General features: G+C 40.3%; 1 protein-coding gene and 1 long non-coding RNA gene across 17 annotated transcripts in view; one reads left to right on the forward strand and one right to left on the reverse strand.

Annotated features, from left to right (window-relative positions):
- The window catches only part of PALM2AKAP2 (PALM2 and AKAP2 fusion), a 627,479-nt gene that overhangs the window by 201,293 nt on the left and 398,927 nt on the right, over positions 1-27,259 (forward strand). The window lies entirely within an intron of this gene.
- On the reverse strand, positions 4,682-11,460 carry LOC117312659 (uncharacterized). The gene is made up of 2 exons (XR_004527063.2): positions 10,950-11,460; positions 4,682-5,451 (listed from the first exon to the last, which is right to left on the reverse strand). It is a non-coding gene; the product is annotated as an uncharacterized lncRNA (long non-coding RNA).

Below are 27,259 nucleotides of genomic sequence, written 5' to 3' on the forward strand. Positions count from 1 at the left end.
TGAGGCCAAGGCTTTTCCCCCCTCAGTCTTTCTCATTCTCCTATTGCTCTATCTCTTTGGACTTGAAAAGATGCACCCAGACGACCACCAAACATCCAAATTAAGACTGCGCGGCAAGTAATTGACAACTTGGTTGGGTCTAAAGAACTCCTGCCAGGGGGCTTATCTGGTGGCGCAGTGGTTGAGAATCTGCCTGCCAATGCAGCGGACACGGGTTCAAGCTCTGGTCTGGGAGGATCCCACATGCCGTGGAGCAGCTAGGCCCGTGAGCCACAACTACTGAGCCTACGTGTCTGGAGCCTGTGCTCTGCAACAGGAGAGGCCGCGATAGTGAGAGGCCCGCACACCGCAATGAAGAGTGGCCCCCGCTTGCCGCAACTAGAGAAAGCCCTTGCAGAGAAACGAAGACCCAGCACAGCCAAAAATAAAAAAATAAAATAAATTTTAAAAAAAGAAGGAGGGATGGGGGAAAAGGAATTATAGCCAAAGGGTTACAGCATGCACGAAGGAATGGAGACATGAATTTCAACCATCTAATAATTCATAGCAGGAAACCATGAGTAAAACCTTGCGTAAGGTAATAAATGGCAAACCTTCACAGTCAAAGTGCAAATAAAACCCCAATTCATAAATGTCCTGCTGTGGACATTGGCCAGAAGTTGGACTTTAGCCACAATGTAAGCACTATATTAGGCCAGTTATCTTTGTGAGGTGATGAACCATTTCTAGAAGTTGGCACGTTCTTCTCTGCCGGTTGTAATAAGGCTATTGCATAATGTTGACTTATTCTAGAATGTTGCCTGGGGCTGCGCCACCAGGAGTAGTAATGAATCAAGGACTGGTTTGGGAAATACACTAACTTCTGTGTTTGATAGAGTGGGAAGTTCTTCTACAGTTGGTGTTTGGCAAACTGCCATGTTTTTGCCAATAGTGTAGTTCTGAGACTTTGGGTTTCGCTTAAGAAATTTAAGACAATTTTTAGAAATCACTATATCTTAAAAAGCATTTATCACCTTTTCAGAGAGTTGGTATATGCATACAAACAGTCCTTAAGGAACAATAATCACCCTTTTCTCTACCCACCCCCCCGCCATGCTTCACAAAAGAGAATGGGGACACAGTCATTTGCAGAGGTCAGTCTGCTGGGTTCATTAGATTATATACCCTACTTACGCAAGGATGGGGTTGTCTGCAGTCTTTCTAACCAACCACATATCATGAGTAGTACTCATTTACCAGTGGGAAAAAATAAGTGTTAACATCCCTTATGCTAATTAACAAACCATCTGGTGCAGATTTAGAAAGCTATTCTTGAAGTGCTTGCCTATTATTTCCAATTTGGTACCGTCGAAGGCTAACCAATCATCCTGGAATATAAATTTCTTATTAGGCACTGCAGGTGTTAACTAACCACACCCAGAGTGTATATTAACGTTAACTCATATATGCATATACCTACTGACACATGCTGAACTATTGTAACATAATTACAGAGAAAGTCGTGTCTTAATTCGTGATATTTTCCTAATGGTCCCATCTATGCCTCCTGCCAATGAATCATGGAATCACCAAGGCTGATGAATACACTGGCTTATATTGGCCATGTTTCCTTCTTTTTTGTGTCAAATGATGCAGTTCTCAAACATCTTGGAGTAGCTAGGTTTTCAGCAAATCTAACCTTTATCCTATCTGTCCCATCTTCTATCTTTTCCCAAAATAAAGAAAAAAATTATTTGTGACCCCAATACAATCAGTTTTTTGTATTCAGTAGAAAGAATGATGAACTGAATTTTAAATTAAACTGAAGTTATAAATTGGCTTATTTTTATCTTTGCATTATCTGACTGCCTGATTATCCTTTATCTTGGTGGACCTTAGGTGTGAGTTATGTTACATCTAATTTATTACTAACGGTAATTAAATATTGAAGATTGTAAAAAATTTTATGATATAGGGTTTGATCATATTGTACTCCTATAGGTGTTCTGAGGACAGTAAAGTTGGAGTTAACAGCTATGGTGCAGGATAATACTCATATATGTGACGTGTGTCAGCAGAGAAGAAAAAGAGAAGATCTCTACCTTGTTTGGCCTGAGGTGCCAAGGTATGAGATTACCTTAGGTTTGATTCTTGTTCCAGCTATAGGACTGAATGGGGATGGTGGATGGTGCCGTAAGTGACATCCTGGGCAGGTATGCAACCAGGTCTGTGATTTGCGAAGCCCAGCACCTTAGTGCCTTCAGCAGGAGCCACTGTGACACAAAGATCGATGAGACAGGAAGACCCCTATGAGACCAGTCTTCCTCTAAGCATGTTTCAGACACCTGCTTCATTGTGGGATTGGAAACTATGCAAAGACCAATACACAGATCAATGGTGGTGAAAGACGTCACACATAAGGATAGTGACCCTTCCATGTGTTCTTGGCTCTGTGTTTTCCCCAAAGTTCTCAGGTACACTGCTTCAGAAGACTGGGAGGGTAGGATGGTGCAATAGAAACAGCACCAGCTTTAGAGGCAAAAAGTAAGGAAGCTCAGCTGTATGACCCTGAGCCCCACAGTATCCTCATATGTTCAATGCATGTAATACGTCTTCCTGACAAGGCTTCTATGATGATTAATGAGATACCCCTTGGGAAAAAATCTTGATTTTATTTATAATTGATTGCTGTCATCTAAGGTAGGTGGATAGTAGTTGGAGAACTTTTTGTTTGCTTATCAGATGGATGGGTGGTGGGTATATGAGTTTGAAAGAGAACAGAGCTAAATTGATTCCATGCACTTATAAAACACATGGACATTTGAGATATGGGTGAACAAGGCAGACAAAGATACTGATCATATGAAAGTTACCTTCTAGTGGAGGGAGGCAGAAAATAAGGAAATAGTCCAAAAGATAAACAATATGTGCATCATGATGAGTGCTAGGGAGAAAAATAAAGGCAGGGAAGGAATTTGAGAATGCCTGGAGTGGAAAGGGGGGAGGGGAAGGTGTCCGTCTAGACAGGATGCTCAGAGAAGGCTTCTCTCTGAGTCACTGGAGCAAGACATACAAAACCCGGGGGTGAAGGGTGTTCTAGGCAGAGGTCTCTGAAGTACAAGGACCTTGCAGCTGGAACGAGCCAGCAATGTTTGGTAGAATTCCCCAAGGAGGTCAACTGACCAAGAGTGAGTAGAGTGAGGGATGCATGGTAGGAGATGAGGGCTGAGAAGTGAGCAGGGCCCAGATCATGTAGATAGGCTCAGGCAAGGAGTTTGGATTTTATCCTAAGTGGGTTGGGAAGCCATTGAAGGGTTTTTGAAAGAATGTGCAGGCTTATGCTGTGTTTAAGAAAGGGGGAAGGATTTAGAAGCCTGGAAGGGAGGATGAGGGAGGTTAGAGACAGGAAACAGTGATTAGGATGCATCTCGGGAAAGAGTTGAGGGGGAAACATACCTTCTTCTCTGTTTTCCCATTGGCTTGGCTAAAGAGGGAGCTTGGATAGAAGAGAAAAAGCCAAAGAATATTTGTTTGGTTGTTCAGAGTGTGGTGTGTGATGGAAGCTCACACCTCTCCTAGAGAACCTTCAGGAAGTTCTGCACTGGCCAACTTAGGGTGAGCAGATCCTGAAAGGTGAATGTGAAGAAGTACTCTGTTGGATTTAATGGCTAAGCAGGGTGAGAACAGAGACTGTGATACATGAGTAAATACCATAGCATGGCACAGAGCAGAAACCCGTTAAGTGTGCCTCTCTTTCCCACTCCTCATACCTCATCCTTGCTTTCCTTTCACCTACTATCTAAGGCCATTTCCTCACTTGTGGAATGACATTGAACCAGGCTGAATCCCTTCCAAGGTTGACCATTTATAACCCTATGGCTTTTCATCTCCCAGAGAAGGGAACTAACTCTATGTGAATTTGCCCACAGTTGTTTTTTTTTTTAACATCTTTATTGGAGTATAATTGCTTTACATTGTTGTGTTAGTTTCTGCTGTATAAAAAAGTGAATCAGCTATATGTATACATATATCCCCATATCCCCTCCCTCTTGCGTCTCCTATCCCACCCCTCTAAGTGGTCACAAAGCACTGAGCTGACCACCATGTGCTATGTGGCTGTTTCCCACTAGCTATCTATTTTACAATTGGTAGTGTATATATGTCAGTGCTACTCTCTCACTTCCCAGCTTACCCTTCCCTCTGGCCATGTCCTCAGGTCCATTCTCTATGTTGGCATCTTTATTCCTGTCCTGCCCCTAGGTTCTTTAGAACCATTTTTTTTTTTTAGATTCCATATATATGCGTTAGCCTACGGTATTTGTTTTTCTCTTTCTTTCTTACTTCATTCTGTATGATAGACTCTAGATCCATCCACCTCATTACAAATAACTCAATTTCATTTCTTTTTATGGCTGAGTAATATTCCATTGTATATATGTGCCACATCTTCTTTATCCATTCATCTGTCGATGGACACTTAGGTTGCTTCCATGTCCTGGCTATTGTAAGTAGTGCTGCAATGAACAGTATGATACATGACTCTCTTTGAATTATGGTTTTCTCAGGGTATATGTGTACGGCCCCGGGCGTCCCCGGGAGTCCCGACCAGCAGGACAAATCCTTGTGAGTCCGAGGAGGAACCTGTGGGGGTTGAAAAAAGGGGGAAGGGCAGGAGACGCGAAAGAATGGAGGCAAGACAGAATCCTGATCAAGCCTCAAACTTTTATTGCTGCGGTAGCTGTATTTATACACTGCAGAGAAAGGGGGGCGGGATTCAGAATGAGGGAAGTACTTGGCTAATCATCATTGGTGCTGCGTGCGCGGGCTTTCATTTTAGGCGCGAACTTCTATCTCATAAATCAGGAAGAGAAGCAGGGTGTCGGCCATCTTCTAATGGCGAAAACTTCTTGGCTCCCAACATTTCCTCCCTTTTTATTTCTTTTAAGGAGGTGGGCATTAACCGAGTGAGGGAGTAGTGACCTGAATCCTCCCGTGGACAAGGTATGTGTGTCCACACTCATCGGCTCTTGGTATCTTTTGGGGAGGAGAGGCAGAGCCAAAGATAATCTTAGCTACTAAAAGCCAAAAACAATGTTTAGATACCAACCTCTATCATAATTCAGGTATACTCACAGGGAATAACAGAGATTACCTTGTATATACATATATACACGTTTTCCCTTGTGCATGCTTTGCTGCCACACTCAACTCGGTACCCATACCCTCCATCAAAGAGGGGGGTAGGCATGTCTCTGTTTCATGCCGCTCCAGTGGAGGGGCAGCCAGAATCATCCTTTGGTTCTGCTTCTGTAATGGCGAGGCGATGGTAATGTATCAGGTTAAATTTTGAGGCAAGTGGGGAGTGCTTTCAGCCTGTCCAACAACCAGCAAAGATGACAGGATCAGGGTCACAACGGATAGCTCATGTCGTCTCTGCCGCTCTTTCAATATTAGGAGGGTCTCCATCTTTTTCTGAAAAAGAAAAAGAAATACAATCTCAGGGAAAAGGGCCCTGGATAAAATTTATTACTTTATAGAACTTATAGGTTTAATAAGGCGCTCAGGCAACCAGCGTGCTCCACCTTCTTTGGTATTATATACACATGCGGATCCCCTCCCCCAGATGAGGAGTGGATCGGGTCCATGCCATTTAAAGGTCAAAGGGTCTTTCCACATAACTTGTGCATATTGATTTTTAGTTTCTTGATGCCAAAGGCGATCGGCGGCAGATCTACCATTATTATCTAATTGTAAAAAATTAATTACAAACAGGGCATGACTAAGAATATTTTTTGGGGAATTTTTTGTAGCAGTTAAATCATTATTTTTAAGCTTGGAAATGGTATTTTTAAGGGTTTGATGGGCTCTTTCTACTATGCCTTGACCCTGGGGGTTATATGGAATTCCCATAAGATGTTTTATTTGAAGCCGGGTGCAAAAATCTTGGAAAGCCTGGGAGGTATACCCAGGCCCATTATCTGTTTTAATTATTTGAGGCTTGCCTAAAACTGTAAAACATTGGAGCGCATGTGAAATAATGTTTTTTGTGGCTTCTCCTCCCTGAAGGGAGGCATATATAAAGCCGCTAAAGGTATCAATGGACACATGAATAAATTTTAATTTTCCAAATTTAGCAAGATGGGTAACATCCATCTGCCAGATTTCATTAGGTAATAGACCTCTTGGGTTTACCCCAAGATGTGGAAGAGGTAAAAATGTAACGCACCCTGGACAATTTTTTACAATTTGTCTTGATTGTTCTCGAGTAAGCTTAAACATTAAGCGAAGAGTATGTGCATTAACATGATGTAGCTGATGAAATTGAGTAGCTTGAGAAACAGAATCAGAGGTTACGGTGCACATCAGGCGGGCATTTTTATCAGCTAAATCATTGCCCTGAGAGAGGGGTCCAGGAAGATCTGTATGAGCCCTAAGATGATCAATAAAAAAAGGCGCTTGTCTTCGAAGTATAAGACTTTGAAGTTGTTGAAAAAGGGGAACAGCATTGGAAGAGGGTTTAATATATGGAACAGTTTCTAAAAGGGGGACGGACAAAGCTATATATGAGCTGTCCGTATATAAATTAAAGGGGATATTCTGTAACATCTCAAAAACCTGAAGAATGGCAAAAAGCTCAACAAGTTGTGCTGATAAAAAGGGGGACTGTACCCTATAGGGCTGATTATTTATAACAAATACAGCAACACCGGATGATGATCCATCAGTGAATACTAGGGCAGCATCTCCCAGAGGAACAGCAGAAGTGATTTTGGGAAATATAAACAGATGTTTTCTAGCAAACTGAAGGAGCTTATCAGGTGGATAATGATTATCAATATTACCCTGAAAGGAGGATAAGGAAACAAGCCATTTATCATCAGTTTGTAATAACCAACTAAGCTCTTCTTTGGTATAGGGGAGAATCAAATGATCAGGATCTCTGCCAAAAAATTGACGGCTTTTTTCTCTGCCCAAAGTAAGAACCTGTGCTACTAAGGAAGGGTAGGTCTTAAGCACTTTATTAGGAGATACGGACAAATGTATCCACAAGAGGGGATGATCTTGCCATAGGACTCCAGTGGGTGTATGTGCAGTGGCACAAATAATCAAACTAAAGGGACGACCATAATCTAAAAAGGTAATCTGTTGACATCTAATGGCCTTTTCTACTAATTGAAGAGAATTTTTAGCCTCCTTAGTCAGCCTACGGGGTGACAAGGGATCTGATGGCCCTTGTAAAATTTCGAATAAGGGTTTTAACTCTCCCGTAGTAAGTTTAAGATACGGTCGTAGCCAATTAATATCTCCCAAAAATTTTTGAAAATCATTGAGGGTTTGCAAATGTGATACTTGTATGTGTATCTTTTGAGTGGTAATTATTTTTTTGTTTAATTCGAAACCAAGATAATAGCATGGATCTTTTAATTGTACCTTATTTGAAGCAATTTGAAGGCCAGAGGAAGCAAGATTATCTTTTAAATCTTGATAACACTTAAGGAGTTCATCAGTTGATTTTCCAGCCAAAAGAATATCATCCATATAATGAATGATATAGATACCAGGCCAACGAGCCCTAAGAGGGTCTACAGCTTGTGCAACAAATTTTTGACATAAGGTGGGGCTATTGGCCATACCCTGCGGGAGGACCTTCCATTGAAAACGTGGCATTGGGCCTTTAAAATTAATTACTGGGAGACTAAATGCAAAACGCTCTCTATCCTGAGGATGGAGAGGGATAGTAAAAAAACAATCTTTAAGATCAATAATGATTTTAAAATAGCCAGCTGGAATGGCAATAGGAGAAGGCAAGCCAGGCTGTAAAGCTCCCATAGTAAACATTGTTTTATTAATTTCCCTAAGATCTTGGAGAAGTTGCCATGAGCCAGATCTCTTTTTTATCACAAATATAGGGGTATTCCATGGCGAAGTAGTGGCTTCTAAATGTCCAGCGGCCAATTGTTCCTGCACTAACTTTGTGGCAGCTGTAAGTTTTTCTTCTGTTAGAGGCCATTGGTCCACCCAAACGGGATCATTAGTTTTCCATCGTATTTTGTCCGCATGGGGCACAGGAAGGTCAATGGCCGCTAAGAAAAAGGCGAACTGCCTAGGCCCTGGCGATTTATGTTAGATGCCAGGGAAATAGGTCGTGTAATACCCTGATTATTTTTTCCTAAGCCTAAGCCTGGTAGAAACCCTTGGTTTAGCATTTGTTGGGTCACCACCTCATTGGGGCTGGCCATGATTAACTTTAATTGTGACAGGATGTCACGTCCCCAAAGATTCAACGGGATATGTGGCAAAATATAAGGTTGTACCTGTCCAGTATTACCTTCAGTATCTATCCATGTAAGAACTTTAGAACTCCGTTTAGGATTGGTAGAATGTCCTATGCCTTGTAAATGAGTTATAGACACTGTACAAGGCCAAGAGGAGGGCCAATATTTTTCCGAAATAACTGTTGCATCGGCTCCTGTATCGACTAAACCCTCAAATTTCTTTCCATCTAACCACAGGGTTAGGAGTGGCCTTTCAGGAGTAATTTGTTGGACCCAATAAACATCTGAGGAGCCAAAAGCAGCATCTGCTCTAGGACAATTAGTATGGCTCTTATTTAAAGAATTTAGGGGCAACAATACTAACTGTGCTATCCTTTGACCTTTAGGGATTGATATAGGGCCTTGTAAAGCAGATGCCAAAAGGGTAATTTGACCTGAATAATCATTATCAATAACACCAGGTATAATTTGGAGGCCAGCCAAAGCGGAACTACCTCTTCCTAAAATTAAACCAAAAGTATTTGGGGGCAGGGGGCCATAAACTTCTGTGGGAATTGGTTGTACTCCTTGTTCTGGGACTAATATTGAGTCGGTGGAGGCACAGAGGTCCAATCCTGCGCTTCCGGGTGTGGCTCGACAGAGGGAGCCAACATCTGGGTGCAGGGAACTTGTCCAGATTTTTGAGGAACAAACCGAATTGCCCCTTGGTTTGGTTCCAAGGAAGGGGCCAGGGGCTGGCCCCGTGAAAAGTTTCCCTGTTTTTTGGGGAGCAATTGGCCATTTATATCCGTTTTTGAAAAACATTCTGAAGACCAGTGTTTGCCTCTTTTACAACGAGGGCAAACGGTGGTGGGAGGAGCCCGGGATTGATATTGGGGTTGTTGTGGGTTAGCCTTTAATGACTGTCCTTGTCTATGTAATGAACAATCCCGGGCAAAATGTCCAGGTTGTTTGCAATTATAGCAAGTTTTTTGTTGTTTATCTAGGACGGATGTATCTTTAATAAAATCTTTTAGAGCAGCTCCAATCGCAAGACCAACAGAATGGGAGGGACCAATTCCGGAGCACAACTTAATGTAATCAGCCAGGCTACCACCACGATGAGCCCGAAGGGCAGCTTGGCAGGCCGGATTGGCATTTTCATAAGCTAAATGTTTAACAAAGGCATTATCAGTTTCACTATCACCCACTACACGCTCGGCGGCGTCCGTGAGGCGGCTAATAAACTCACAATAAGGCTCTTCTGGTCCCTGGCGAATTTTTGCCAAGGAAGTTGTGGGCGAACCCTTAGGCGGAAGACGGCGCCAGGCCTTAAGGCCAGCATGTTGTATTTGAGCCAACAAACCAGGGGGAAAAGCAGCCTGAGACTCATTGGATTCATAGGGGGGACGGCCAAGTAATTTATCTCGGGTCCATGATCGGGAAGTTCTGTTTTCAGCATTTCTTTGGGCAGTTTCTCTACAATTTTCTGCAAATTCAGTGCGCCATAAAACAAAATCTCCCCCAGAAAGGGTGGCCCGAGCCAGGGTAAGCCAATCATTTGGGGTCAGCCAGCGATCGCTTAATCCCTCCAAGATTGCCAATGTATAAGGGGCTGTGGGCCCATAATTATTGACAGCAGATTTTAAATCTTTTATATGTTTTAAATTGAGGCGGCGATATTTATGTTCAAAAGGGCCGCCCCCAGAAGAATTATGAATATCTGGTCCCTCATCAGGTTCAGGAGATTCTTCTCCCTCTTCCTCTTCCCCTTCCTCACTATCTTCAGCTTGAATTTCACCTTGAGTGGGTAAATTTTGACTGCGAGTAACAGGGAAGGCTAACTTAATGGATCCTGGTTTTTGTCGAAGCGGGGGTTTATTGGGACCGTTCGAGACATTAAAAGAAGTAAGCTCCACCTCAAGGGCCTTAAGCTCCTTTAGGAGATCCAAGCGTTCCCGTTTTTGTTGTAAAACATCTCTCAAAGAGGAAATTTCCTGGGTTAAGGCCATCTTAGCCTGTCGAAGGGGATCAATCAGGGGGGCAATGGGAGCAGGGGCGCTAAAGGCAGGCATCTGATGAGGAGTATTATAAGATGGTGGAGGCTTCAAAAGGGGGAATCCCCAGGGATCATCATTGCGATGATAACGAGCAGCCTGCTCATCGAGAGTTTCCTGATCTTGGGGGGAAAGCTGGTCATCATTGGGATCACCCTTAATAGCAGTAAGGGAAGGATAAATCTTTGGGATAACTTTATCATCTGTGGGATAATGATGACCGGTTTCTGGAATTTTTGGGAACTCTTCATTTGAACCCATATCAATGGTAACGGATGGACAAGCTGAATGGAGACGAGAGGCTGCTTTAAGAATTGTTTCCCCGGTCTCTACAACCTTTTGGACATCGGGGTCAAAAAAATGACCCATGAGAATCTCCCTAATTAAATTCCAATACGAAAATGCAGTCACAGGCACTTTAGAAGGCCCAAAGGTTTGATAATAATCATTTAAACAATTTCCTACACGATTCCAGCATTTTTTATCTATTGTCCCTTCCTGTGGGAACCATGGGCAAACATCAGACAAGAACATAAAAAATTCACGCAAATCTTTTTTTTCTAGCCTTAATCTTCCGCATCTTGAGGGAATCCTCGATCCCCTGAAGAAAGAGTTCATGGGAACTCAATTCCTGTCCCATATTTATAGCTCCGCTTACCTTATCCTCAGGTCACGACTGCCGAAGGGCGGCCAGTCCTCCGGGGACCTAATCAAGCTGCACTTTCGAGTAAGTCTCGCGGCGGCTCAGTGGGTGCCTGGCCAGGCGTTCGTAAGCGTGCTACCTCCGTCAGGATCCGTTCCTCGAGCCCCACGTTGGGCGCCAATTGTGTACGGCCCCGGGCGTCCCCGGGAGTCCCGACCAGCAGGACAAATCCTTGTGAGTCCGAGGAGGAACCTGTGGGGGTTGAAAAAAGGGGGAAGGGCAGGAGACGCGAAAGAATGGAGGCAAGACAGAATCCTGATCAAGCCTCAAACTTTTATTGCTGCGGTAGCTGTATTTATACACTGCAGAGAAAGGGGGGCGGGATTCAGAATGAGGGAAGTACTTGGCTAATCATCATTGGTGCTGCGTGCGCGGGCTTTCATTTTAGGCGCGAACTTCTATCTCATAAATCAGGAAGAGAAGCAGGGTGTCGGCCATCTTCTAATGGCGAAAACTTCTTGGCTCCCAACAGGTATATACCCACTAGTGGGATTGCTGTGTCATATGGTAGTTCTATTTTTAGTTTTTTAGGGAACCTCCATACAATTCTCCATAGTGGCTGTACCAATTTACATTCCCACCAACAGAGCAAGAGGGTTCCCTTTTCTCCACAACCTCCCCAGCATTTATTATTTGTAGACCTTTTGATCATGGCCATTCTGACCAGTGTGAGGTGATACCTCATTGTAGTTTTGATTTGCATTTCTCTAATGATTAGTGATGCTGAGCATCCTTTCATGTGTTTGTTGGCAATCTGTATATCCTCTTTGGAGAAATGTCTATTTAGGTCTTCTGCCCATTTTTGGGATTGGGTTGTTCGTTTTTTTGATATTGAGCTGCATGAGCTGCTTCTGTATTTTGGAGATTAATCCTTTGTCAGTTGCTTTGTTTGCAAATATGTTCTCCCATTCTGAGGGTTGTCTTTTGGTCTTGTTTATGGTTTCCTTTGCTGTGCAAAAGCTTTGAAGTTTCATTAGGTCCCTTTTGTTTTTATTTCCATCTCTCTAGGAGGTGGGTCAAAAAGGACCTTGCTGTGGTTTATGTCATAGAATGTTCTGCCTATGTTTTCCTCTAAGAGTTTTATAGTGTCTGGCCTTGCATTTAGGGCTTTAATCCATTTTGAGTTTATTTTTGTGTAGGGTGTTAGGAAGTGTTCTAATTTCATTCTTTTACATATAGCTGTCCAGTTTTCCCAGTACCACTTATTGAAGAGGCTGTCTTTTCTCCATTGTATATTCTTGCCTCCTTTATCAAAGATAAGGTGACCATATGTACATGGGTTTATCTCTGGGTTTGTTTCCTGTTCCATTGATCTATATTTCTGTTTTTGTGCCAGTACCATACTGTCTTGATTACCGTAGCTTTGTAGTATAGTCTGAAGTTAGGGAGCCTGATTCCTCCAGCTCCGTTTTTCTTTCTCAAGATTGCTTTGGTTATTTGGGGTCTTTTGTGTTTCCATACAAATTGTGAAATATTTTGTTCTAGTTCTCTGGAAAATGCCATTGGTAGTTTGATAGGGATTGCATTGAATCTGTAGATTGCTTTGGGTAGTATAGTCATTTTCACAGTGTTGATTCTTCCAGTCCAAGAACATGGTATATCTCTCCATCTGTTTGTATCATCTTTAATTTCTTTCATCAGTGTCTGTAGTTTTCTGCATACAGGTCTTTTGTCTCCTTAGGTAGGTTTATTCCTAGGTATTTTATTCTTTTTGTTGCAATGGTAAATGGGAGTGTTTCCTTAATTTCTCTTTCAGATTTTTCATCATTAATGTATAGGAATGCAAGAGATTTCTGTGCATTAATTTTGTATCCTGCTACTTTACCAAATTCATTGATTAGCTCTAGTAGTTTTCTGGTAGCATCTTTAGGATTCTCTATGTATAGTATCATGTCATCTGCAAACAGTGACAGCTTTACTTCTTCTTTTCTGATTTGGATTCATTTTATTTCTTTTTCTTCTCTGATTGCTGTGGCTAGGACTTCCAAAACTATGTTGAATAATAGAGGTGAGAGTGGGCAACCTTGTCTTGTTCCTGATCTTAGTGGAAATGGTTTCAGTTTTTCACCATTGAGGATGATGTTGGCTATGGGTTTGTCACATCTGACCTTTATTATATTGCCGTAAGTTCCCTCTATGCCTACTTTCTGCAGAGTTTTTATCATAAATGGGTGTTGAATTTTGTGGAAAGCTTTTGCTGCATCTATTGAGGTGATCATATGGTTTTTATCCTTCAATTTGTTAATATGGTGTATCACATTGATTGATTTGCATATATTGAAGAATCCTTGCATTCCTGGGATAAACCCCACTTGATCATGGTGTGTGATCCTTTAAATGTGCTGCTGGATTCTGTCTGCTAGTATTTTGTTGAGGATTTTCGGATCTATGTTCATCAGTGATATTGGCCTCTTGTTTCCTTTTTTTGTGATATCTTTGTCTGGTTTTGGTATCAGGGTGATGGTGACCTTGTATAATGAGTTTGGGAGTGTTCCTCCCTCTGCTATATTTTGGAAGATTTTGAGAAAGATAGATGTGAGCTCTTCTCTAAATGTTTGATAGAATTCTTCTGTGAAGCCATCTGGTCCTGGGCTTTTGTTTGTTGGAAGGTTTTTAATCACAGTTTCAACTTCAGTGCTCATGACTGATCTGTTTATATTTTCTATTTCTTTCTGGTTCAGTCTCGGAAGGTTGTACTTTTCTAAGAATTTGTCCATTCCTTCCAGGTTGTCCATTTTATTGGCATATAGTTGCTTGTAGTAATCTCTCATGATCCTTTGTATTTCTGCAGTGTCAGTTGTTACTTCTTTTTCATTTCTAATTCTGTTGATTTGAGTCTTCTCCCTTTTTTTCTTGATGAGTCTGGCTAATGGTTTATCAATTCTGTTTATCTTCTCAAAGAACGAGCTTTTAGTTTTATTGATCTTTACTATTGTTTACTTCATTTCTTTTTCATTTATTTCTGATCTGATCTTTATGATTTCTTTCCTTCTGCTAACTTTGGGGTTTTTTAATTCTTCTTTCTCTAATTGCTTTAGGTGCAAGTTTAGGTTGTTTATTTAAGATGCTTCTTGTTTCTTGAAGTAGGATTGTATTGATATAAACTTCCCTCTTAGAACTGCTTTTGCTGCAGCCCATAGGTTTGGGGTCGTTGTGTTTTCATTGTCATTTGTTTCTAGGTATCTTTTGATTTCCTCTTTGATTTCTTCAGTGATCTCTTGGTTATTTAGTTGTATATTGTTTAGCCTCCATGTGTTTGTATTTTTTAGTTTTTTTCCTGTAATTGATATCTAGTCTCATAGTGTTTGGGTCGGAAAAGATACTTGATATGATTTCAGTTTTCTTAAATTTACCAAGGCTTGATTTGTGACCCAAGATATTATCTATCCTGGAGATTGTCCATGAGCAGTTGAGATGAAAGTGTATTCTGATGTTTTTGGATGGAATGTCCTATAAATATCAGTTCAGTCCATCTTGTTTAATGTGTCATTTAAACCTTGTGTTTCCTTATTTCCATTTTGGTTGATCTGTCGATTGGTGAAAGTGGGGTGTTAAAGTCCGCTACTATTACTGTGTTACTGTCAATTTTCCCTTTTATGGCTGTTACCATTTGCCTTATGTATTGAGGTCTTCCTATGTTGGGTGCATAAATATTTACAGTTATTATATCTTCTTCTTAGATTGATCCCTTGATCATTATGTAGTGTCCTTCTTTGTCTCTTGTAATGTCTTTATTTTATTTTATTTTTCATAATTTCTTTTTTTTAATTTTAGAATTTTATTTATTTTTTATATAACAGGTTCTTATTAGTTATCCATTTTATGCATATTAGTGTATATGTGTCAATCCCAATCTCCCAATTCATCACACCTCCACCCCCACCCCTGCCACTTTCTCCCCTTGGTGTCTATACATTCATTCTCTATATCTGTGTCTCTATTTCTGCCCTGCAAACTGGTTAATCTGTACCATTTTTCTAGGTTCCACATATATGCGTTAATATACGATATTTTTTTTCTCTTTCGGACTTAACTTTACTCAGTATGACAGTCTCTAGATCCATCCACGTCTCTACAAATGACCCAATTTCATTCCTTTTTATGGCTGAGTAATATTCCATTGTATATATGTACCACATCTTTATCCATTCGTCTGTCGATGGGCATTTGGGTTGCTTCCATGACCTGGCTGTTGTATATAGTGCTGCATGAACATTGGGGTGCATGTGTCTTTTTGAATTACGGTTTTCTCTGGGTATATGCCCAATATTGGGATTGCTGGGTGATATGGTAATTCTATTTTAGTTTTTTAAGGAACCTCCATACAGTTCTCCATAGTGGCTGTATCAATTTACATTCCCACCAACAGTGCAAGAGGGTACCCTTTTCTCCACACCCTCTCCAGCATTTGTTGTTTGTAGATTTTCTGATGATGCCCATTCTAACTAGTGTGATGTGATACCTCATTGTAGTTTTGATTTGCATTTCTCTAATACTTAGTGATGTTGAGCAGCTTTTCACGTGCTTTTTGGCCATCTGTATGTCTTCTTTGGAGAAATGTCTATTTAGGTCTTCCGCCCATTTTTTAATTGGGTTGTTTGTTTCTTTAATATTGAACTGCATGAGCTGTTTATATATTTTGGAGATTAATCCTTTGTCTGTTGATACGTTTGCAAACATTTTCTCCCATTCTGAGGATTGTCTTTTCGTCTTGTTGGTGGTTTCCTTTGCTTTGCAAAAGCTTTTACATTTTATTAGGTCCCATTTGTTTATTTTTGTTTTTATTTCCTTTACGAGGTGGATCAAAGAAGATCTTGTGGTGATTTATGTCATAGAGTGTTCTTCCTATGTTTTCCTCTAAGAGTTTTATAGTGTCTGGTCTTACATTTAGGTCTCTAATCCATTTTGAGTTTATTTTTGTGTATGGTGTTAGGGAGTGTTCTAATTTCAATATTTTACATGTAGCTCTCTAGTTTTCCTAGCACACTTATCGAAGAGACTGTCTTTTCTCCTTTGTATATCCTTGCCTCCTTTGTCATAGATTAGTTGACCATAGGTGTATGGATTTATCCCTGGGCTTTCTATCCTCTTCCATTGATCTATATTTCTGTTTTTGTGCCAGTAGTATAGTGTCTTGATTACTGTAGCTTTGTAGTATAGTCTGAAGTCAGGTAGTGTGATTCCTCCAGCTCCGTTTTTTTCCCTCAAACCTGCTTTAGCTATTCAGGGTCTTTTGTGTCTCTGTATAAATATTAAGATTTTTTGTTCTTGTTCTGTGAAAAATGCCATTGGTAATTTGATAGAGATTTCATTGAGTCTGTAGATTGCTTTGGGTAGTAGAGTCATTTTCACAATGTTGATTCTTCAAATCCAAGAACATGGTATATCTCTCCATCTATTTGTATCATCTTTAATTTCTTTCGTCAGTGTCTTATAGTTTTCTTCATACAGGTCGTTTGTCTCCTTAGGTAGGTTTATTCCTAGGTATCTTATTTTTTTTGTTGCAATGGTAAATGGGAGTGTTTCCTTAATTTCTTCTTCAGATTTTTCATCATTAGTGTATAGGAGTGCAAGAGATTTCTGTGCATTAATTTTGTATCCTGCAACTTTACCAAATTCTTTGAATAGCTCTAGTAGTTTTCTGGTGGCATCTTTAGGATTCTCTAGGTACAGTATCATGTAATCTGCAAACAGTGACAGTTTTACATCTTCTTTTCCAATTTGTATTCCTTTTATTTCTTTTTCTTCTCTGACTGCTGTGGCTAGGACTTCCAAAACTATGTTGAATAATAGTGGTGAGAGTGTGATCTTAGAAGAAATGCTTTCAGGTTTTCACCATTGAGAATGATGTGTACTGTGGGTTTGTCGTATATGCCTTTTATTATATTGAGGAAGCTTCCCTCTATGCCCATTTTCTGGAGAGTTTTTATCATAAATGGATGTTGAATTTTGTCAAATCTTTTTCTGCACCTACTGAGATGGTTATATGGTTTTTATTCCTAATTTGTTAATATATGGTATCACATTGATTGATTTGCATATATTGAAGAATCCTTGCATCTCTGAGGTAAATCCCACTTGATCATGGTGTATGATCCTTTTAATGTGTTTTTGGATTCTGTTTACTAGTATTTTTTGAGGATTTTTGCATCTATATTCATCAGTGATACTGGTCTGTAATTTCCTTTTTTATGTAGTATCTTTGTCTGGTTTTGGTATCAGGGTGATGGCGGCCTCATAGAATGAGTTTGGGAGTGTTCCTTCTGCAGTTTTTTTGAAGAGTTTGAGAAGGTTAGGTGTTAGCTCTTCTCTAAATGTTTGATTGAATTCACCTGAGAAGCCATCTGGTCCTGGACTTTTGTTTGTTGGAAGAGTTTTTATCACAGTTTCAATTTCATTACTTGGATTGGTCTATTCATATTTTCTATTTCTTCCTGGTTCAGTCTTGGAAGGTTATACCTTTCTAAGAATTTGTCTGTTTCTTCCAGGTTGTCCATTTTATTGGCAAAGAGTTGCTTGTAGTAGTCTCTTAAGATGCTTTGTATTTCTGCGGTGTCTGTTGTAACTTGTTTTTCATTTCTAATTTTATTGATTTGAGTCCTCTCCCTATTTTTCTTGATGAGTCTGGCTAATGGTTTATCAATTTTGTTTGTCTTCTCAAAAAACCAGGTTTTAGTTTTATCTATCTTTGCTATTGTTTTCTTTGTTTCTATTTCATTTATTTCTGCTCTAATGTTTATGATTTCATTCCTTCTACTAACTTTGGGTTTTGTTTGTTCTTCTTTCTCTGTTCCTTTAGGTGTAAGGTTAGATTGTTTATTTGAGATTTTTCTTGTTTCTTGAGGTAAGCTTGTATTGCTATGAACTTCCCTCTTAGAACTGCTTTTGCTGCATCCCATAGGTGTTGGATGGTCATGTTTTCATTGTCATTTTTCTCTAGGTATTTCTTGATTTCTTCAGTGATCTCTTGGTTATTTAGTAACATATTGTTTATCCTCCATGTGTTCGTGATTTTTAAGTTTTTTTCCCTGTATTTGATTACCAATCTCATAATGTTGTGGTCAGAAAAGACTCTTGATGTGATTTCAATTTTCTTAAATTTACTGAAGCTTGATTTGTGACCCAAGATGTTATCTATCCTGGAGAATGTTCTATGTGCACTTGAGAAGGAAGTGTAATCTGCTGTTTTTGGATGGAATGTCCTATAAATATCAATTAAATCAATCTGGTCTATTGTGTCATTTCAGTTTTTAGTTTCTTTATTTTCTGTTTGGATGATCTGTCCATTGGTGTAACTGAGGTGTTAAAGTCCTCCACTATTATTGTCTTACTGTCGATTTCCTCTTTTATAGCTGTTAGCAGTTGCCTTATGTATTGAGATGCTATTATGTTGGGTGCATATATATTTATAATTGTTATATCTTCTTCTTGGATTGATCCCTTAATATTTATGTAGTGTCCTTCCTTGTCTCTTTAACATTCTTTATTTTAAAATGTTTTATCTGATATGAGAATTGCTACTTCAGCTTTCTTTTGATTTCCTTTTGCATGGAATATCTTTTTCCATCCCCTCACTTTCAGTCTGTATGTGTCCCTAGGTCTGAAGTGGGTGTCTTGTAGACAGCATATATATGGGTCTTGCTTTTGTATCCATTCAGCGAGCCTGTGTCTTTTGGTTGGAGCATTTAATCCATTCACGTTTAAGGTATTTATCAGTATGTATGTTCCTATTACCATTTTGTTAATTGTTATGGGTTTGTTTTTGTAGGTCCTTTTCTTTTCTTGTGTTTCTCAGTTAGAGAAGTTCCTTTAGCATTTGTTGTAGAGCTGTTTTGGTGGTGCTGAATTCTCTTAGCTTTTGCTTGTCTGTAAAGCTTTTGATGTCTCTCTCAAATCTGAATGAGATACTTGCTGGGTAGAGTAATCTTGGTTGTAGTTTCTTCCCTTTCATCTCTTTAAGTATATCATGCCACTGCCTTCTGGCTTCTAGAATTTCTGCTGAGAAATCAGCTGTTAATCTTATGGGAGTTCCCTTGTATGTTTTTTGTTGTTTTTCCCTTGTTGCTTTCAGTGATTTTTCTTTGTCTTTAATTTTTGTCAGTTTGATTACTGTGTGTCTTGGCTTGCTTCTTCTTGGGTTTATCCTGCCTGGGACTCTCTGGGTTTCCTGGACTTGGGTGGCTATTTCCTTTCCCATGTTAGGGAAGTTTTCTACTATAATCTCTTCAAATATTTTCTCGGGTCCTTTCTCTCTCTTTTCTCCTTCTGGGACCCCAATAATGTGAATGTTGTTGCATTTAATGTTGTCCCAGAGGTCCCTTAGGCTGTCTTCATTTCTTTTCATTCTTTTTTCTTTATTCTGTTTTGTGGCAGTGAATTCCACCATTCTGTCTTCCAGGTCACTTATCCGTTCTTCTGCCTCAGTTATTCTGCTATTGATTCCTTCTAATGTAGTATTCATTTCAGTTATTCTATTGCTCATGTCTGTTTGTTTGTTCTTTAATTCTTCTAGGTCTTTGTTAAACATTTCTTTCATCTTCTCAATCTTTGCCTCCATTCTTTTTCTGAGGTCCTGGATCATCTTCACTCTCATTATTCTGAATTATTTTTCTGGAAGCTTGCCTATCTCTACTTCATTTAGTTGTTTTTCTGCGGTTTTATCTTGTTCCTTTATCTGTTACATGTCCCTCTGCCTTTTTGTCTTGTCTATCTTTCTGTGAATGTGGCTTTTGTTCCGCAGGCTTCAGGGTTGTAGTTCTTCTTGCTTCTGTTGTCTGCCCTCTGTAATGTCTGTATTTTAAAGTCTATTTTATCTGATATGAGAATTGCTACTCCAGCTTTCTTTTGATTTCCTTTTGCATGGAATATCTTTTTTCATTCCCTCACTTTCAGTCTGTATGTGTCCCTAGGTCTGAAGTCGGTCTCTTGTAGACAGCATATGTCTGGTCTTGTTTTTGTATTCATTCAGCCAGTCTATGTCTTCTGGTGGGAGCATTTAATCCATTTACATTTAAGGTAATTATGGAGATGTATGTTCCTATTCCCATTTTCTTAATTGTTTTGGGTTTGTTATTGTAGGTCTTTTCCTTCTCTTGTGTTTCCTGCCTAGAGAATTTCCTTTAGCATTTGTTGTAAAACTGGTTTGGTGGTACTGAATTCTGTTAACTTTCACTTGTCTGTGAGGGTTTTAGTTTCTCCATCAAATCTGAATGAGATCCTTGCTTGGTAGAGTAATCGTGGTTGTAGGTTTTCTCTTTCATCACTTTAAATATGTCCTGCCACTCCCTTCTCGCTTGCAGAGTTTCTGCTGGAAGATCAGCAGTTAACCTTTTTGGGATTCCCTTGTATGTTATTTGTTGCTTTTTCCTTGCTGCTTTCAATATTTTTTCTTTGTTTTTAATTTTTGATAGTTTGATTAATATGTGTCTTGGTGTGTTTCTCCTTGGATTTATCCTGTATTGGACTCTCTGTGCTTCCTGGACTTGACTATCTCCTTTCACATATTAAGGAAGTTTTCAACTATAATCTCTTCAAATATTTTCTCAGTCCCTTTCTTTGACTCTTCTTCTGGGACCCCCATAATTCGAATATTGGTGTGTTTAATGTTGTCCCAGAGGTCTCCGAAACGGTCCTGAATTCTTTTCATTCTTTTTTCTTTATTCTGTTCTGTGGTAGTTATTTCCACTATTTTAACTTCTAGGTCACTTATCCGTTCTTCTCCCTCAGTTATTCTGCTATTGATTCTTTCTAGAGAATTTTTAATTTCATTCATTGTGTTGTTCGTCATTGTTTGTTTGCTCTTTAGTTCTTCTAGGTCCTTGTTAAACAATTCTTGTATTTTCTGCATTCTATTTCCAAGATTTTGGGTCATCTTTATTATCATTACTCTGAATTCTTTTTCAGGTAGACTGCGTATTTCCTCTTCATTTGTTTGGTCTGGTGGGTTTTTACCTTGCTCCTTCATCTGCTGCATATTTCTCTGTCTTTTCATTTTGTTTAACTTACTGTGTTTGGGGTCTCCTTTTTGCACACTGCAGGTTCATAGTTCCCGTTGTTTTTGGTGTCTGCCCCCAGTGGGTGAGGTCGGTTCAGTGGGTTGTGTAGGCTTCCTGGTGGAGCGGACTGGTGCCTCTGTTCTGGTGGATGAGCCTGGATCTTGTCTTTCTGGTGGGCAGGACTGCATCAGGTGGTGTGTTTTGGGGGTTTCTGTGACCTTTTTATGATTTTAGGCAGCCTCTCTGCGAATTGGTCTGCTTGTGTTCTTGTCTTGCTAGTTGTTTGGCATGGGGTTTCCAGCACTGGAGCTTACTGGTCATTGAGTGGAGCTAGGTCTTAGTGTCGAGATGGAGATCTCTGGGAGAGCTCTAGCCGCTGGATATTACATAGGGCCAGGAGGTCTCTGATGGTCCAGTGTCCCGAACTTGGCTCTCCTACCTCCGAGGCTCAGGCCTGACACCCGGCCGGAACACCAAGACCTTGTCAGCCACATGGCGTAGTAAAAGCCCAAGGGTATTAAAGGAATTGCCAGAACTCATGCAGCTGATTAGAGGCTTCGCTGAACAGGAACCTCATCTTCCCATTCCCCGCCTGGTACTCGAGCAGCTTCTTGGGCAGACAGATTCCTGGAGTCTTCCTCTCTGAAGCGTTCAGAAGCACTACTGAAGGAGGTAGGGGTGGCAGGATGCTGGGGCCGCTTGGAAAAGGGAAGAGGAAAGAAAGAAGTCTGCCCTCAGTTTTAATCGTGGCATTTAACATACTCATTTGAGGATCAGTCTGGAAATCATCAGGGAATTCTTTTTTCTTTTTACTGCTACTGCACATAGCGATTGTGCAACCGAGTGGAGGAAAAATTTTTGCTTTTGATGTTCCAGAGAATGGAAAGTTGTTGCCGTCAGCCACTTAGTCAGAATCATAATTTCTTTTGCACCACAAAAGAAGGCTTGTAAGAGACTAGAAGATGGTCCTGGGTAGCTGGAATACACATTCAGTGGTTAATGCATCATTGCATAGGGGAGATGCAGCCATGTTTGAGTAGTTTGATTAAAGAACAACTCAGATGGATTCTAGATGATTGAACCTTGACTTATTGTAAGCCCAAGGGGGAGACCAGAATTAGAACTAACTCCTCTTTTTCTTGGCAGAGTCTAGAGTCCATTTCGTTTTCATTTCACTTAAGGTACCCCCTCTACTGAATTGTCTCCTTTTTATTTTTATTTATTTTAATTTACTTTTTAAGTTGAAGTATAGTTGATTTACAATGTTGTGTTAATTTCTGCTGTACTACAAGGTGACTCAGTTATCCACATATATACATTATTTTTCATATTCTTTTCCATTATGGTTTATCACAGGATATTGAATATAGTTCCCTGTGCTATACAGTAGGACCTTGTTGTTTATCCATTACATATGTAATAGTTTGCATCTACCAACCTCAAACTCCCAGACCATCCTTCCCCCTCCCTGCTTTTCCCTTGGCAACCACAGTCTGTTCTCTATGTCCATGAGTCTATTTCTGTTTTGTAGGTAGGTTCAGTTGTGCCATATTTTAGGTTCCACATATAAGCGATATCATATGGTATTTGTCTTTCTCTTTCCTACTTACTTCACTTAGTATGACAATCTCTAGTTGCATCCATGTTGCTGCAAATGGCATTATTTCGTTCTTTTTTATGGCTGAGTAGTACTTCATTGCATGTATGTACCACATCTTTTATCCATTCATCTGTCGATGGACTCAATTATCTCCTTTTTAGTTAGTGGTGTTAAATGTTTTAAGACTCTTACAGTCATTTTTCCTTTCAGCCTTGTCCTGGGGAATCAGTGAAGATGACCACAAATAATGGCATCTTGCAGCTGGTACAAAGAGAATAAATTACAAATTGAATGTTTAACCTTACCTAACATATAGCCGTTAGGCATATACGTCTATTTAAATTTAAGCTAATTACAATTAAATAATATTAAGAATCAATTCCTCAGTCACACTAGACACATTTCAAGTACTTAATGGCCACATATGACTAGTATCTGCCATACTGAAAGCATAGATATAGAATATTTACCTCATTGCAGGCGATTCAGTTGGACAGCCTGATCTAGGAGTTTTAATAGTAGGAATCAAAAGAAGAGCTCCTTAGATTGTATAGAGGCAAGTTCTTGTGAAACAGATTCCATGATTTTAATTTCATGCCCTTTAGCCACTGACATGTTCAGCAATGGATCTGTATGTTGGAACCAACTAATTACCCCAGAAGAAGAAAAGTGAAGCTAACTTTTCTACAATTTCCAAAATGTTTGTTTTCCCAAGATCTTAGGATATTTTGCAAAGTAGCCAAAAGCATTTGCAGTGGATGGAAAGAGGACCCATCTGCTGAGTAATCACAAGGCCCTACAGCAATGAACTCAGCCATTCCCATCCCTGGAGAAATGGATTGAAGCCTCTTCACTTCCATCTTGACAAAGGTATTTACATTCCTCAGTTGATGTGGGGAGTAAAACAGCTTTCCAAGTATGAGGTTGTCTTGGGGGCCAAGCTGTTTGTCAAAGAACAGAGAAATACTAGCAACTCCCTGCAGATGAGAACTTAACCTTGTTCTCCAAGCATTACTGGAAGTGTTCTCTAGCTCTCTGTGCTCTTCTCTCCACTCAAGAAAAAGTTGCCCTCAGGGGCTGGCTGTTACCCTGGACACTAAATCCACCGGCGTTTTCCTGATGCTCCTTTGTGGCTGATGCTGACCGTGTTCTCCAGCAGCTCAACCTCAAGTAGAGCTTGGACGCACCATACTTTACGATCTCCTAGTGCTGTGGGGAAAGACACGTTGTGTGTGTGCACATTTGCACACTTGGAGAGCATGACATCTGAGGACTGTTGGAAGCTGTGGTTCTAAGGCTTCCTGCATCTGGTGAGCCTCCATTAAAGGCAGCTACCTAGGGCAAAATCCCAGCTTGAAAGAAGTACTACAGGGAGCCAAGGCCTGAGTCCAATGAGTTCCATTTTTAAAGCTGTGGAATTGAGCACAGAAAGGCCCAATGAAATTCCTATGCTCACACAGCAAGTTAATTATGGAGTCAAGAAATCATACTTTTTTTTTAAACTGAAATTCCTGTTGCATGATTAAGAATTTTGTTCCCTTTACTCTCTAAAGATGCTTTGTGAGCCTAGAGGAAAGGGAGAGGTGGTATAGATGCTAATTTTCACTTAATAGATTTTCCCTGGGACGTTGGTTCATTTTGTTCAAAGCATCCGTGGCAAGTTGGACTACATGCATCTAGTCATCAGGCTGACGATGGGAAAAAGAGAAGCTGGACAAAGATTCATTCTTCCCCTGCCTTTTAGGACTGTGACTTGGGTTTGCCTTCTGTTTGTGTGCAACAGGCTTTGGAAGACAGGCCATCTCTCTGGCTCTCAGATGTTAAGGAATGGGGCCAAATATGAAGAAAAAAGCCAAGTAGGCATTTCTCCCACGGTGGTTATCTTTAGTCTATGCTGAGGTCATTTCCTAGTGCAAGAAAGTTGTTTGCTTATGGGCTATGGGCCAAATTCACACTGATTCCTAGAGTCTGGAAAATCACCAAGCATCCCAACATCCAGGATCAGACTTCTTCAAGGCATAAGCAGGGTTAAAGTCCCCTGTGTTTTGTGTTGCCCTTATCTATCTATATGGAAAATAGGTCCCATAGATCTAGTGCTGTGCAAAAAAAATAAAAGAATGGTCACAAACACTCATACACTTGTGAATGTATGTATAACCACACGCACTGTACACACAGTCTCTTTTATTCTACAGTGACTATGAACATGAGAGCAATTGATCATTTAAATTTAATGAGTTGGTAAGTATTGCAAGACATGTTCAAACAATTGTCTAGGTGTCATAAGACTCTTACGTAGCAGTCGCCGTAGCCAAACAAACGTCATGGCAAGATGGGTGACCCTTTCTTCAATTTTAGTGGAAGGCAATGACACATGGTTACTTTCACTACACAGTTGAAAAGATTTGACTGCCCTATTCCGAAGGCTGAAGAAAGCATCTTTTCCCTTGACCACAGATAAAATATTGGTATGAATGTGCAACCCAAGTACAGTTGACAGAAAAGAGTTAAATAGCCTCAAAGAACTGAATAGCTAGTTTAGCCATATCTTTTGCATATTAAGCTTAATCATTCTGATCTTTATCATCAGTGTGGGAGAACTAGAAAGCACTTGAAAATGGATTAGGAAGACAACATGGCAAAAGATTCTTTAATCTCTAGGGATATATCACTTGGGCAGCATTTTGTCTGGAAACATTCCTTCTCATCCTAAATCCTAAGAGAAACAAGAAGAAGGTTAGGGATCACTGTTCTGGATCAGAAAGCATCAAAGGGATCCTGGGAACCATATGATCAGAGTGGCCTACAGAGATGTGGTGGAAAAGACTTAAGGACCAGTGGTCAGTTTGATCAACATACAGAATTAATATCCCCAGTAGCCCGAGTAGTCAATCAAAGCTGGAAAGAAGTGACCAGTGGACCCATGTGTCCTGTGACAGCACAATTGGAACTGTGTCCTTTAAGGTCTAGGGGAAGTGCCTAAGAAACTCATTGACTCCATGACCATGTGGCCAAGGGCAAGGCCTGGTGTGATTGTGCAGAGAAGTGTCACTTACCCTGCCACGTGTGTATCTGAAAAGAGAAGCAAATTCATTAGAGGTGGCAGCAGCCACTGTAAACTGTGTACTGAACTGAAGCATGTCAGAGGCCCTTCCACAGAAAAAAGAAGTAAGCCAGGCACACAGGCATGAAACGTCAAAGGAAAACAAGACCAAGAATAAAACTGGAACTTTGCTCATTTTAGCTATAGGTGCATTTATTGCTCTCATAGTAGGAGCAACTGGCAATCCAACAAGAAAATAACTAGTTAACACACACTATAATGAGTGAATTTTGACCCTACATTGTTTAGCAAATCTATAAGCAATTCACCCACCGGGTTCCAAAGCTTGTGCTTTCAAAGAACCAAATTAAAGAACCCTGTTCAAACATTATTACTAATCGTAAAATGGGTAGTCTCTATCCAGTTTTCTCAAAATGTTTTCTCAAAAATCTTTACAACATTTAGGTATTGGATCCAAAAAGTCTGAGACCAGATAGATGGCCACCAACTTGCCTAACGTGGCCTTGGTGCCTAAGCATGGAAAATCTTGACTGTGTCTTCCAGATCGCAAGAGGCACAGACAATCATTATATAGTTGGCCTCTAAACTGAGAATGTTCCTGACACCAGTATTACCAAAACTCAATACTAATTTACTGAGCACCAACTATATGCAGCCTGTTGCGTTTGCCACATATTTCTTTACGTGACCTTGTGTTTCTCTCATAGCATACCCGGGAGGTAGAATTACTATTCCCAATTTAAAGATAAGAATACTGTGAGGTGTCAAGTGAGATCTTCTTCCCCATTTTCTCACGACTGCCCCTAAAGCCTGCTGCTGAGAACGTCCAGTTTGGAGAAACAACAGCTGCCATGAAGGGCTTGCTGGCAGTGTGCCTTTTTTTTTTTTTTTTTTTGGGGGGTACGCGGGCCTCTCACTGTTGTGGCCTCTCCCGTTGCAGAGCACAGGCTCCGGACGCGCAGGCTCAGCGGCCATGGCTCATGGGCCAAGCCGCTCCACGGCATGTGGGATCTTCCCGGACCGGGGCACGAACCCGTGTCCCTTGCATCAGCAGGTGGACCCTCAACCACTGAGCCACCAGGGAAGCCCAGTGTGCCATTTTTGAAGAATGAAATAAAAGGCATACTAGGAAAAGAAGAATAGAAGAAGAAAAAGAAGAAGAATAGAAGAAAAAAAGCTAGGAAAAAAACCTGTCTTTCCTCACAGAATAACTATTATTTATAGAGAAAATTAAGACACCTACAAAAAAGCTGCTCACACTATTAAGTGAATTTAGCAGGGTCTCAGGATAAAAGGTCAATATACAAACGTCCACTATATCTCTATAATACTGGCATTGAACAATTAGAAAATGACATTTTAAAATGTTCCACTTATACAAATAGAATTCCTGGAAAGCGTTAGGATCTGACTGATTTGTCCTTGAGGGAGTCTACAATCCAGCAGAAAAGAGGAGTCAACCCAGAACAGGTGCTAGGAAAGTAAAAAGTGTTCTACATTTTACCTCCAAAGAGTTGAGACTACTCAAACAAACCTTTACACAGGCCCAGAGTGATTAACTTTCCCAAAGCCTCACAGCTCATAAACCCATGAACTGGGATGTGAA

This window comes from Tursiops truncatus, chromosome 6 (assembly GCF_011762595.2).
Source record: "Tursiops truncatus isolate mTurTru1 chromosome 6, mTurTru1.mat.Y, whole genome shotgun sequence".
NCBI classification, from domain to species: domain Eukaryota; kingdom Metazoa; phylum Chordata; class Mammalia; order Artiodactyla; family Delphinidae; genus Tursiops; species Tursiops truncatus.